Genomic DNA, 13,063 nt, shown 5'->3' with positions numbered 1-13,063 from the left:
ATTCATAAAAAACTTCATGGGATCTTTTGGGAGAAGTTAATTGGAATATCTCTGATAAAGCTTCTTAGGATCTTTTCCATACCAAGAATTTGCGATCTTTAAATGATTACATGGGATTTCTTTGAAAAATTTAATTGGAATTATCTCTGATAAAGCTTCTAGGGATCTTTTCCATACCAAGAATTTGCGATCTTTAAATGATTACATGGGATCTCTTTGAAAAATTTAATTGGGATCTTTCTGGTCAAGCTTCTTAGGATCTTTTCCATACCAATTATTTGGGATCTTCAAATATTTAAATGGGATCTTTTAAATTCTATATATGGATCTTTAAAAATTTACATGGGATCTCATTGAAAATTTTAATTGGGATCTTTCTGACCATGTTACTTGGGATCTTTTTCATACCAATTACATGGGATCTTTAAATAAATACATGAGATATTCTAAATTCATAATTATTGATCTTTAAAAAAGTTTACATGGGATCTCTTTGAAAGATTTAATTGGAATATCTCTGATAAAGCTTCTCGAGATCTTTTCCATAAGAATTATTTGGGATCTTTAAATATTTACATGGGATCTTTTAAATTCTAACTATGGATCTTTAAAAAAGGTTACATGGGATCTCTTTGAAAAATTTAATTGGAATTATCTCTGATCAAGCTTCTTGGGATCTTTTAAATACCAATTATTTGGGATCTTTAAATCATTACATGGGATCTTTTAAATTTATTACTAGGGATATTTAAAGAATTTTACATGGTTATCATTCTTAAGAAGTTGCTTGGGAACTTTCCGAAAAAGTTAATTGGGATCTTTCTGACCATGCTACTTGGGATCTTTTCCATACCAATTACTTGGGATCTTAAAAAAGTTTACGTAGGATCTTTTTAAAATATTTAATTGGAATATCTCTGATAAAGCTTCTCGAGATCTTTTCCATAATAATTACATGGGACATTCTAAATTCATAATTATTGATCTTTAAAAAAGTTTACATGGGATCTCTTTGAAAATTTAATTGGAATTATCTCTGATACAGCATCATGGGATCTTATCCATTAGAATTAATTGGAATCGTCAAATATTTACATTGGATCTTTCAAATCCTATATATGGATCTTTAAAAAAGTTTACATGGGATCTTTTTGGAGAATTTAATTGGAATATCTCTGATAAAGCATCTTGGGATCTTTTCCATACCAATTACTTGGGATCTTAAAAAAGTTTACGTAGGATCTTTTTAAAATATTTAATTGGAATATCTCTGATAAAGCATCTCGGGATCTTTTCCATACGAATTAATTGGGATCTTCAAATATTAAAATGGGATCTTTTAAATTCTATATATGGATCTTTAAAAAAGTTTACATGGGATCTCTTTGAAATATTTAATTGGAATATCTCTGATAAAGCTTCTTGGGATCTTTTCCATACCAATTATTTGCGATCTTTAAATGATTACATGGGTACTCTTTGAAAAATTTAATTGGGATCATTCTGACTATGCTACATTTGATCATTTCCATACCAATTACTTGGGTTCTTTAAAAAATTACATGGGATCTCTTTGAAAAATTTAATTGGGAACTTTCTGACCATGCTACTTGGGATCTTTTACATACCAATTGTTTGGGATCTTTAAATGATTACATTGGATCTTTTAAATTTATAACTAGGGATATTTAAAGAGTTTTACATGGTTCCATTCAATTGGGGAAAAAAATTAAATTTGGATCATTTGTTTACAGAACTTGGGCTCCTTTTTAAGAATATGCTTGGGATCAATCTGATCAATAAATTGTTATCTTTCTGACCATGCTACTTGGAATCCTTTTCATAATAATTACATGGGTTCTTTAAAAAATTACATGGGATCATTTAAATTTATAATTAGGGATATTTAAAGAATTTTACATGGTCCCATTCAATTGGGGAAAAAAATTAAATTTGGATCATTTGTTTACAGAACTTGGGCTCTTTTTTAAGAATATGCTTGGGATCAATTTGAACAATTAATTTTGATCTTTCTGACCAAGTAAGTTGGGATCATATTCATCAAAATTTCATGGGATCTTTTTGGAGAAGTGAATTGGAATATTTCTGATAAAGCTTCTTGGGATCTTCTCCATACCAATTACTTGGGACCTTTAAAATATTTCATGGGATCTTTTAAATTCTTAATATGGATCTTTAACAAATTACATGGGATCTCTTTGAAAAATTTAATTGGGATCTTTCTGACCATGTTACTTGGGATTTTTTTCATACCAATTACATGGGATCTTTTAATAAATACATAGGATATTTTAAATTCATAATAATTGATCTTTTAAAAAGTTTACGTAGGATCATTTTAAAATATTTAATTGGAATATCTCTGATAAAGCCTCTTGGGATCTTTTTCATACCAATTACTTGGGATCTTAAACAAGTTTACGTAGGATCTTTTTTTAAATATTTAATTTTAATATCTCTGATAAAGCTTCTCGGGATCTTTTCCATAAGAATTTTTTGGGATCTTCAAATATTTAAATGGGATCTTTTAAATTCTAAATATGGATCTTTAAAAATTTACGTGGGATCTCTTTGAAAAATTTAATTAGGAATTTTCTGACCATGTTACTTGGGATCTTTTACATACCAATTATTTGGGATCTTTAAATGATTATATTGGATCTTTTAAATTTATAATTAGGGATATTTAAAGAGTTTTACATGGTTCCATTCAATTGGGGAAGAAAATTAAATTTGGTCATTTGTTTACATGACTTAGGCTCTTTTTTAAGAATATGCTTGGGATTAATCTAAACAATTAATTGGGATCTTTCTGACCATGCTACTTGGGATCATTTCCATACCAATTACATGGGATCTTTAAAAAATTACATAAGATAATCTAAATTCATAACTATTGATCTTTAAAAAAGTTTACATGGGATCTCTTTGAAAAATTTAATTGGAATATCTCTGATCAAGCTTCTTGGGTTCTTTTAAATACCAATTATTTGGGATCTTTAAATCATAACATGGGATCGTTTAAACTCTAAATATGGATCTTTAAAAAAGATTTTATGGGATCTCTTTGAAAAATTTAATTAGGAACTTTCTGACAATGCTACATGTGATCATTTTCATACCAATTACATGGACCTTTAAAAAATTTCATGGCATCTTTTTAGAAAAATTTAATTGGAATATCTCTGATAAATTTCTTTTGATCTTTTAGATACCAATTATTTGGATCTTTAAATCATTACATGGATCTTTTAAATTCTAAATATGGATCTTAAAAAAGTTTACATGGGATCTCTTTGAAAAATTTAATTGGGATCTTTCTGACCATGTTACTTGGGATCTTTTTCATACCAATTACATGGGATCTTTAAATAAATACATGGGACATTCTAAATTCATAACTATTGATCTTTAAAAAAGTTTACATGGGATCTCTTTGAAAAATTTAATTGGAATATCTCTGATAAGCTTCTTTTGATCTTTTAGATACCAATTATTTGGGACCTTTAAATCTTTACATGGGATCTTTTAAATTCTAAATATGGATCTTAAAAAAGTTTACATCTTTCTATATTTATATCTTTTTAATAGATTTAATAGAAATATCTCTGATAAAGCATCTTGGGATCTTTTCCATACCAATTACTTATGATCTTTAAAAAAGGGTTACGTGGGATCTTTTTAAATATTTAATTGGAATATCTCTGATAAAGCCTCTTGGGATCTTTTTCATACCAATTACTTGGGATCTTAAACAAGTTTACGTAGGATCTTTTTTTAAATATTTAATTTTAATATCTCTGATAAAGCTTCTCGGGATCTTTTCCATAAGAATTTTTTGGGATCTTCAAATATTTAAATGGATCTTTTAAATTCTAAATATGGATCTTTAAAAATTTACATGGGATCTCTTTGAAAAATTTAATTGGAATTATCTCTGATCAAGCTTCTTGGGTTCTTTTAAATACCAATTATTTGGATCTTTAAATGATTATATTGGATCTTTTAAATTTATAATTAGGGATATTTAAAGAGTTTTACATGGTTCCATTCAATTGGGGAAGAAAATTAAATTTGGTCATTTGTTTACATGACTTAGGCTCTTTTTTAAGAATATGCTTGGGATTAATCTAAACAATTAATTGGGATCTTTCTGACCATGCTACTTGGGATCATTTCCATACCAATTACATGGGATCTTTAAAAAATTACATAAGATATCTAAATTCATAACTATTGATCTTTTAAAAAAGTTTACATGGGATCTCTTTGAAAAATTTAATTGGAATATCTCTGATCAAGCTTCTTGGGTTCTTTTAAATACCAATTATTTGGGATCTTTAAATCATAACATGGGATCGTTTAAACTCTAAATATGGATCTTAAAAAAGATTTTATGGGATCTCTTTGAAAAATTTAATTAGGAACTTTCTGACAATGCTACATGTGATCATTTTCATACCAATTACATGGACCTTTAAAAAATTTCATGGCATCTTTTTAGAAAAATTTAATTGGAATATCTCTGATAAATTTCTTTTGATCTTTTAGATACCAATTATTTGGGACCTTTAAATCATTACATGGGATCTTTTAAATTCTAAATATGGATCTTAAAAAAGTTTACATGGGATCTCTTTGAAAAATTTAATTGGGATCTTTCTGACCATGTTACTTGGGATCTTTTTCATACCAATTACATGGGATCTTTAAATAAATACATGGGACATTCTAAATTCATAACTATTGATCTTTAAAAAAGTTTACATGGGATCTCTTTGAAAAATTTAATTGGAATATCTCTGATAAGCTTCTTTTGATCTTTTAGATACCAATTATTTGGGATCTTTAAATCATTACATGGGATCTTTTAAATTCTAAATATGGATCTCTAAAAATTTACATGGGATCTTTAAAAAAGTTTACATCTTTCTATATTTATATCTTTTTAATAGATTTAATAGAAATATCTCTGATAAAGCATCTTGGGATCTTTTCCATACCAATTACTTATGATCTTTAAAAAAGGGTTACGTGGGATCTTTTTAAATATTTAATTGGAATATCTCTGATTAATCATCTAGGGATCTTTTCCATACGAATTAATTGGGATCTTCAAATATTTAAATGGGATCTTTTAAATTCTAAATATGGATCTCTAAAAATTTACATGGGATCTCTTTGAAGAATTTAATTGGGAACTTTCTGACCATAATACTTGGGACTTTTTCATACCAATTACATGGGATCTTTAAAGTATTACATAAGATAATCTAAATTCATAACTATTGATCATTAAAAAAGTTTACATGGGATCTCTTTGAAAAATTTAATTAGGAACTTTCTGACCATGCTACTTGGGATCATTTCCATACCAATTACTTGGGATCTTTAAAGAAGTTTACGTGGGATCTTTTTAATAGATTTAATAGGAATATCTCTGATAAAGCTTCTTGGGATCTTTTTTATACCATTTTTTTGGGTTCTTTAAATCATTACATGGGATCTTTTAAATTTATTACAAGGGATATTTAAAGAATTTTATATGGTTATCATTCTTAAGAAGTTGCTTTGGAACTATCCGAAAAATTTAAATGGGATCATTCTGACACAATAAGTTGGGAACACATTCATTAAAATTTCATGGGATCATTTTGGAAAAATTAAATTGGAATATCTCTGATAAATCTTCTTGGGATCTTTTCCATTAAAATTATTTGGGATCTTTAAATATTTACTTGGGATCCATTAAATTCTAAATATGGATCTTTAAAAAAGTATACATTGGATCTCTTTTAAAAATTTAATTAGAAACTTTCTGACCATGCTACTTGGGATCATTTCCATACCAATTACTTGGAATCTTTAAAGAAGTTTACGTGGGATCTTTTTAATAGATTTAATAGAAATATCTCTGATAAAGCATCTTGGGATCTTTTCCATACCAATTACTTATGATCTTTAAAAAAGGGTTACGTGGGATCTTTTTAAAATATTTAATTGGAATATCTCTGATTAATCATCTAGGGATCTTTTCCATACGAATTAATTGGGATCTTCAAATATTTAAATGGGATCTTTTAAATTCTAAATATGGATCTCTAAAAATTTACATGGGATCTCTTTGAAGAATTTAATTGGGAACTTTCTGACCATAATACTTGGGACTTTTTCATACCAATTACATGGGATCTTTAAAGTATTACATAAGATAATCTAAATTCATAACTATTGATCATTAAAAAAGTTTACATGGGATCTCTTTGAAAAATTTAATTAGGAACTTTCTGACCATGCTACTTGGGATCATTTCCATACCAATTACTTGGGATCTTTAAAGAAGTTTACGTGGGATCTTTTTAATAGATTTAATAGGAATATCTCTGATAAAGCTTCTTGGGATCTTTTTTATACCATTTTTTTGGGTTCTTTAAATCATTACATGGGATCTTTTAAATTTATTACAAGGGATATTTAAAGAATTTTATATGGTTATCATTCTTAAGAAGTTGCTTTGGAACTATCCGAAAAATTTAAATGGGATCATTCTGACACAATAAGTTGGGAACACATTCATTAAAATTTCATGGGATCATTTTGGAAAAATTAAATTGGAATATCTCTGATAAATCTTCTTGGGATCTTTTCCATTAAAATTATTTGGGATCTTTAAATATTTACTTGGGATCCATTAAATTCTAAATATGGATCTTTAAAAAAGTATACATTGGATCTCTTTTAAAAATTTAATTAGAAACTTTCTGACCATGCTACTTGGGATCTTTTTCATACCAATTACAAGGGATCTTTAAATAAATACATAACAGAATCTAGATTCATAACTACTTATCTTTAAAAAAGTTTACATGGGATCTCTTTGAAAAATTTAATTAGGAACTTTTTATCCATGCTACATGGGATCATTTCCATACCAATTACTTGGGATCATTAAAAAATTACATGGGAATTTTCGAAAAATTAAATTGGAACTTGAGACCTTATAAAGATTACATGGGATCTCTTTGAAAAATTTAATTGGGAACTTTCTGACCATGCTACTTGGGATCTTTTTCATACCAATTACAAGGGATCTTTAAATAAATACATAAGATAATCTAAATTCATAACTATTTATCTTTAAAAAAGTTTACATGGGATCTCTTTGTAAAATTTAATTGGAATATCTCTGATAAGATTCTTTTGATCTTTTCCATAAAAATTATTTGGGATCTTTAAATCATTACATGGGATCTTTTAAATTCTAAATATGGATCTTTAAAAAAGTATACATTGGATCTCTTTGAAATATTTAATTAGGATCTTTCTGACCATGTTACTTGGGATCTTTTCCATACCAATTACTTGGGATCTTTTAAATTCTAAATATGGATCTTTCAAAAAGTTTACATGGGATCTCTTTGAAAAATTTAATTGGAATATCTCTGATAAAGCTTCTTGGGATCTTTGCATTAAAATTATTTTTTGATCTTAAAGTAATTACATGGGATCTTTTAAATTCTAAATATGGATCTTTTAAATAGTTTACTTGGGATCTTTTTAGAAAAATTTAATTGGAATATCTCTGATATGCTTCTTTTGATCTTTTCCATACCAATTATTTGGGATCTTTAAAAAATTACATGGGAATTTTTGAAAAACTTAATTGGGATCTTTCTGACCAAGTCAGTTGGGATCATTTCCATACCAATTACTTGAGATAGATCTTTAAAAAAGTTTACGTGGGATCTTTTTAATAGATTTAATTGGAATATCTCTGATTAATCATCTATTGATCTTTTCCTTACGAATTAATTGGGATCTTCAAATATTTAAATGGGATCTTTTAAATTCTAAATTTGGATCTTTAAAAATTTACATGGGATCTCCTTGAAAAATTTAATTGGAATATCTCTGATAAAGCTTCTTGGGATCTTTTCCATTAAAATTATTTGGGATCTTTAAATATTGACATGGGATCTTTTAAATTTTAAATATGGATCTTTAAAAAAGTTTAATAGGGATCTTTTTAGAAAAATTTAATTGGAATATCTCTGATAAGCCTCTTGGGATCTTTTCCATACGAATTAATTGGGATCTTTAAATATTTAAATGGGATCTTTTAAATTCTAATTATGGATGTTTAAAAAAGTTTACATGGGATCTCTTTGAAAAATTTAATAGGAACTTTCTGACCATGCTACATGGGTTCTTTTTCATACCAATTACATGGGGTCTTTAAATAAATACATGGGACGTTCTAAATTCATAACTGTTGATCTTTAAAAAAGTTTCCATGGGATCTCTTGGAAAAATTTAATTGGAATATCTCTGATCAAGCTTCTTGGGATCTTTTCCATACCAATTATTTGGGATCTTTAAATCATTATATGGGATCTTTTAAATTTATTACAAGGGATATTTAAAGAATTTTACATGGTTATCATTCTTAAGAAGTTGCTTGGGAACTTTCCGAATAAGTTAATTGGGATCATTCTGACTATGTTACATGGGATCATTTCCATAATCCTTAAAAAACTTAAATTGGGATCTATTCGAAAAATTTAATTGGGATCATTCTGACATAATTAGTTGGGAACATATTCATAAAAATTTCATGGGATCATTTTGGAAAAATTAAATTGGAATATCTCTGATAAGCTTCTTGGGATCTTTTCCATACCAATTATTTGGGATCTTTAAATCATTACATGGGATCTTTTAAATTTTAAATATGGATGTTTAAAAAAGTTTAATAGGGATCTTTTTAGAAAAATTTAATTGGAATATCTCTGATAAGCCTCTTGGGATCTTTTCCATACGAATTAATTGGGATCTTCAAATATTTATATGAGATATTTTAAATTCTAAATAAAGATCTTTAAAAATTTACATGGAACTCATTGAAAAATTAGATTGGGATCTTTCTGACCATGCTACTTGGGATATTTTCCATAATAATTATTTGGGATCATTAAATATTTACATGGGATCTTTTAAATTCTAAATATGGATCTTTAAAAAAGTTTACATGGGATCTCTTTGAAAAATTTAATTGGAATTTTTACTGATAAAGCTTCTTGGGATCGTTAAATCATTACATGGGATCTTTTAAATTCTAAATATGGATCTTAAAAAACATTTACTTGGGATCTTTTTAGAAAAATTTTATTGGAATATCTCTGATAAAGCTTCTTGGGATCTTTTCCATACCAATTATTTGCGATCTTTAAATGATTACACGGATCTCTTTAAAGAATTTAATTGAGATCTTTCTGACCATTTTACTATGGATCTTTTTCATATTAAATACATGGGGTCTTTAAATAAATACATGGGACATTCTAAATTCATAATTATTGATCTTTAAAAAAGTTTACATGGGATCTCATTGAAAATTTAATTGGAATTATCTCTGATAGAGCATCTTGGGATCTTATCCATTAGAATTAATTGGAATCGTCAAATATTTAAATTGGATTTTTTTAAATTCTAAATATGGATCTTTAAAAATTTACATGGGATCTCTTTGAAAAATTTGATTGGAATCTTTCTGACCATGCTACTTGGGATCTTTTCCATAAGAAATATTTACATTGGATCTTTCAAATCCTATATATGGATCTTTAAAAAAGGTTAACATGGGATCTCTTTGAAAAATTTAATTGGAATTATCTCTGATCAAGCTTCTTGGGATCTTTTAAATACCAATTATTTGGGATCTTTAAATCATAACTTGGGATCTTTTAAACTCTAAATATGGATCTTAAAAAACATTTAATTGGGATCTTTTTAAAAAATTTTATTGGAATATCTCTGATACAGCATCTTGGGATCTTTTCCTACGAATTAATTGGAATCTTTAAATATTTAAATGGGATCTTTTAAATTCTAATTATGGATCTTTAAAAATTTACATGGGATCTCTTTGAAAAATTTAATTGGGATCTTTCTGTAAAAGCTTCTGTGGATCTTTTCCATAAGAATTATTTGGGATCTTTAAATCATTACATGGGATCTTTTAAATTTATAACTAGGGATATTTAAAGAATTTTACATGGTCCCATTCAATTGGGGAAAAAAATTAAATTTGGATCATTTGTTTACATAATTTGGGCTCTTTTTTAAGAATATGCTTGGGATCAATCTGAACAATTAATTGGGATCTTTCTGACCAAGTTAGTTGGGATCATATTCATCAAAATTTCATGGGATCTTTTTGGGGAATTGAATTGCAATATTTCTAGTTTCTTGGGATCTTTTCCATACCAATTACTTGGGACCTTTAAATCATTACATGGGATCTTTTAAATTCTAAATATGGATCTTAAAAAAGTTTACACGGGATCTCTTTGAAAAATTTAATTGGGATCTTTCTGACCATGTTACTTGGGATCTTTTTCATACCAATTACATGGGATCTTTAAATAAATACATAGGATATTTTAAATTCATAATAATTGATCTTTTAAAAAGTTTACGTAGGATCTTTTTAAAATATTTAATTTGAATATCTCTGATAAAGCTTCTCGGGATCTTTTCCATAAGAATTATTTGGGATCTTTAAATATTTACATGGGATCTTTTAAATTCTAAATATGGATCTATAACAATTTACATGGGATCTCTTTGAAAAATTTTATTGGAATATCTCAGATAAAGCTTCTTGGGATCTTCAAATATTTAAATTGGATCTGTTTAAAAGATTTAATTGGAATATTTCTGATTAATCATCTGGGGATCTTTTCCATACGAATTAATTGGGATCTACAAATATTTAAATGGGATCTATTAAGTTCTAAATATGGATCTTTAAAAAAGATTTTATGGGATCTCTTTGAAAAATTTAATTAGGAACTTTCTGACAATGCTACATGTGATCATTTTCATACCAATTACATGGACCTTTAAAAAATTTCATGGCATCTTTTTAGAAAAATTTAATTGGAATATCTCTGATAAATTTCTTTTGATCTTTTAGATACCAATTATTTGGGACCTTTAAATCTTTACATGGGATCTTTTAAATTCTAAATATGGATCATAAAAAAGTTTACATGGGATCTCTTTGAAAAATTTAATTGGGATCTTTCTGACCATGTTACTTGGGATCTTTTTCATACCAATTACATGGAATCTTTAAATAAATACATGGGACATTCTAAATTCATAACTATTGATCTTTAAAAAAGTTAACATGGGATCTTTTTAAAAGATTTAATTGGAATATCTCTGATAAATCATCTAGGGATCTTTTCCATACGAATTAATTTTGATCTTCAAATATTTAAATGGGATCTTTTAAATTCGAAATATGGATCTTTAAAAATTTACATGGGATCTCTTTGAAAAATTTAATTAGGAACTTTCTGACCATGCTACTTGGGATCATTTCCATACCAATTACTTGGGATCTTTAAAGAAGTTTACGTGGGATCTTTTTAATAGATTTAATATTAATATCTCTGATAAAGCATCTTGGGATCTTTTCCATACCAATTACTTGGGATCTTTAAAAAAGGGTTACGTGGGATCTTTTTAAAATATTTAATTGGAATATCTCTGATTAATCATCTAGGGATCTTTTCCATACGAATTAATTGGGATCTTCAAATATTTAAATGGGATCTTTTAAATTCTAAATATGGATCTCTAAAAATTTACATGGGATCTCTTTGAAGAATTTAATTGGGAACTTTCTGACCATAATACTTGGGACTTTTTCATACCAATTACATGGGATCTTTAAAGTATTACATAAGATAATCTAAATTCATAACTATTGATCATTAAAAAAGTTTACATGGGATCTCTTTGAAAAATTTAATTGGAATATCTCTGATCAAGCTTTTTGGGATCTTTTCCATACCAATTTGTTGGGTTCTTTAAATCATTACATGGGATCTTTTAAATTTATTACAAGGGATATTTAAAGAATTTTACATGGTTATCATTCTTAAGAAGTTGCTTGGGAACTATCCGAAAAATTTAAATGGGATCATTCTAACACAATAGGTTGGGAACACATTCATAAAAATTTCATGGGATCATTTTGGAAAAATTAAATTGGAATATCTCTGATAAGCTTCTTGGGATCTTTTCCATACCAATTATTTGGGATCTTTAAATCATTACATGGGAAATTTTAAATTCTAAATATGGATCTTAAATATCATTTACTTGGGATTTTTTAAAAAAAATTTTATTGGAATATCTCAGATAAAGCTTCTTGGGATCTTCCAATATTTAAATGGGATCTGTTTAAAAGATTTAATTGGAATATTTCTGATTAATCATCTAGGGATCTTTTCCATACGAATTAATTGGGATCTACAAATATTTAAATGGGAACTCTTAAATTCTAAATATGGATCTTAAAAAAGTTTACATGGGATCTCTTTGAAAAATGTAATTGGGACCTTTCTGACCATGTTAATTGGGATCTTTTTCATACCAATTACATGGGATCATTAAATAAATACATGGGACATTCTAAATTCATAACTATTGATCTTTTAAAAAAGTTTACATGGGATCTTTTTAAAAGATTTAATTGGAATATCTCTGATTAAGCCTCTTGGGATCTTTTCCATACGAATTAATTGGGATCTTCAAATATTTAAATGGGATCTTTTAAATTCTAAATATGGATCTCTAAAAATTTACATGGGATCTCTTTGAAGAATTTAATTGGGAACTTTCTGACCATGCTACTTGGGATCTCTTCCATAATAATTATTTGGGATCTTTAAATATTTAAATGGGATCTTTTAAATACTACATATGGATCTTTAAAAAAGTTTACATGGGATCTCATTGAAAAAATTAATTGGAATTATCTCTGATCAAGCTTCTTGGGATCGTTAAATCATTACATGGGACCTTTTAAATTCTAAAAATGGATCTTTAAAAAAGTTTACATGGGATCTCTTTGAAAAATTTAATTGGAATTTCTCTGATAAAGCTTCTTGGGATCTTTTCCATACCAATTATTTGCGATCTTTAAATGATTACACGGATCTCTTTAAAGAATTTAATTGAGATC

Source organism: Aphis gossypii, chromosome X (assembly GCF_020184175.1).
Source record: "Aphis gossypii isolate Hap1 chromosome X, ASM2018417v2, whole genome shotgun sequence".
Lineage (NCBI taxonomy): Eukaryota > Metazoa > Arthropoda > Insecta > Hemiptera > Aphididae > Aphis > Aphis gossypii.
This window is presented reverse-complemented; position numbering follows the sequence as displayed.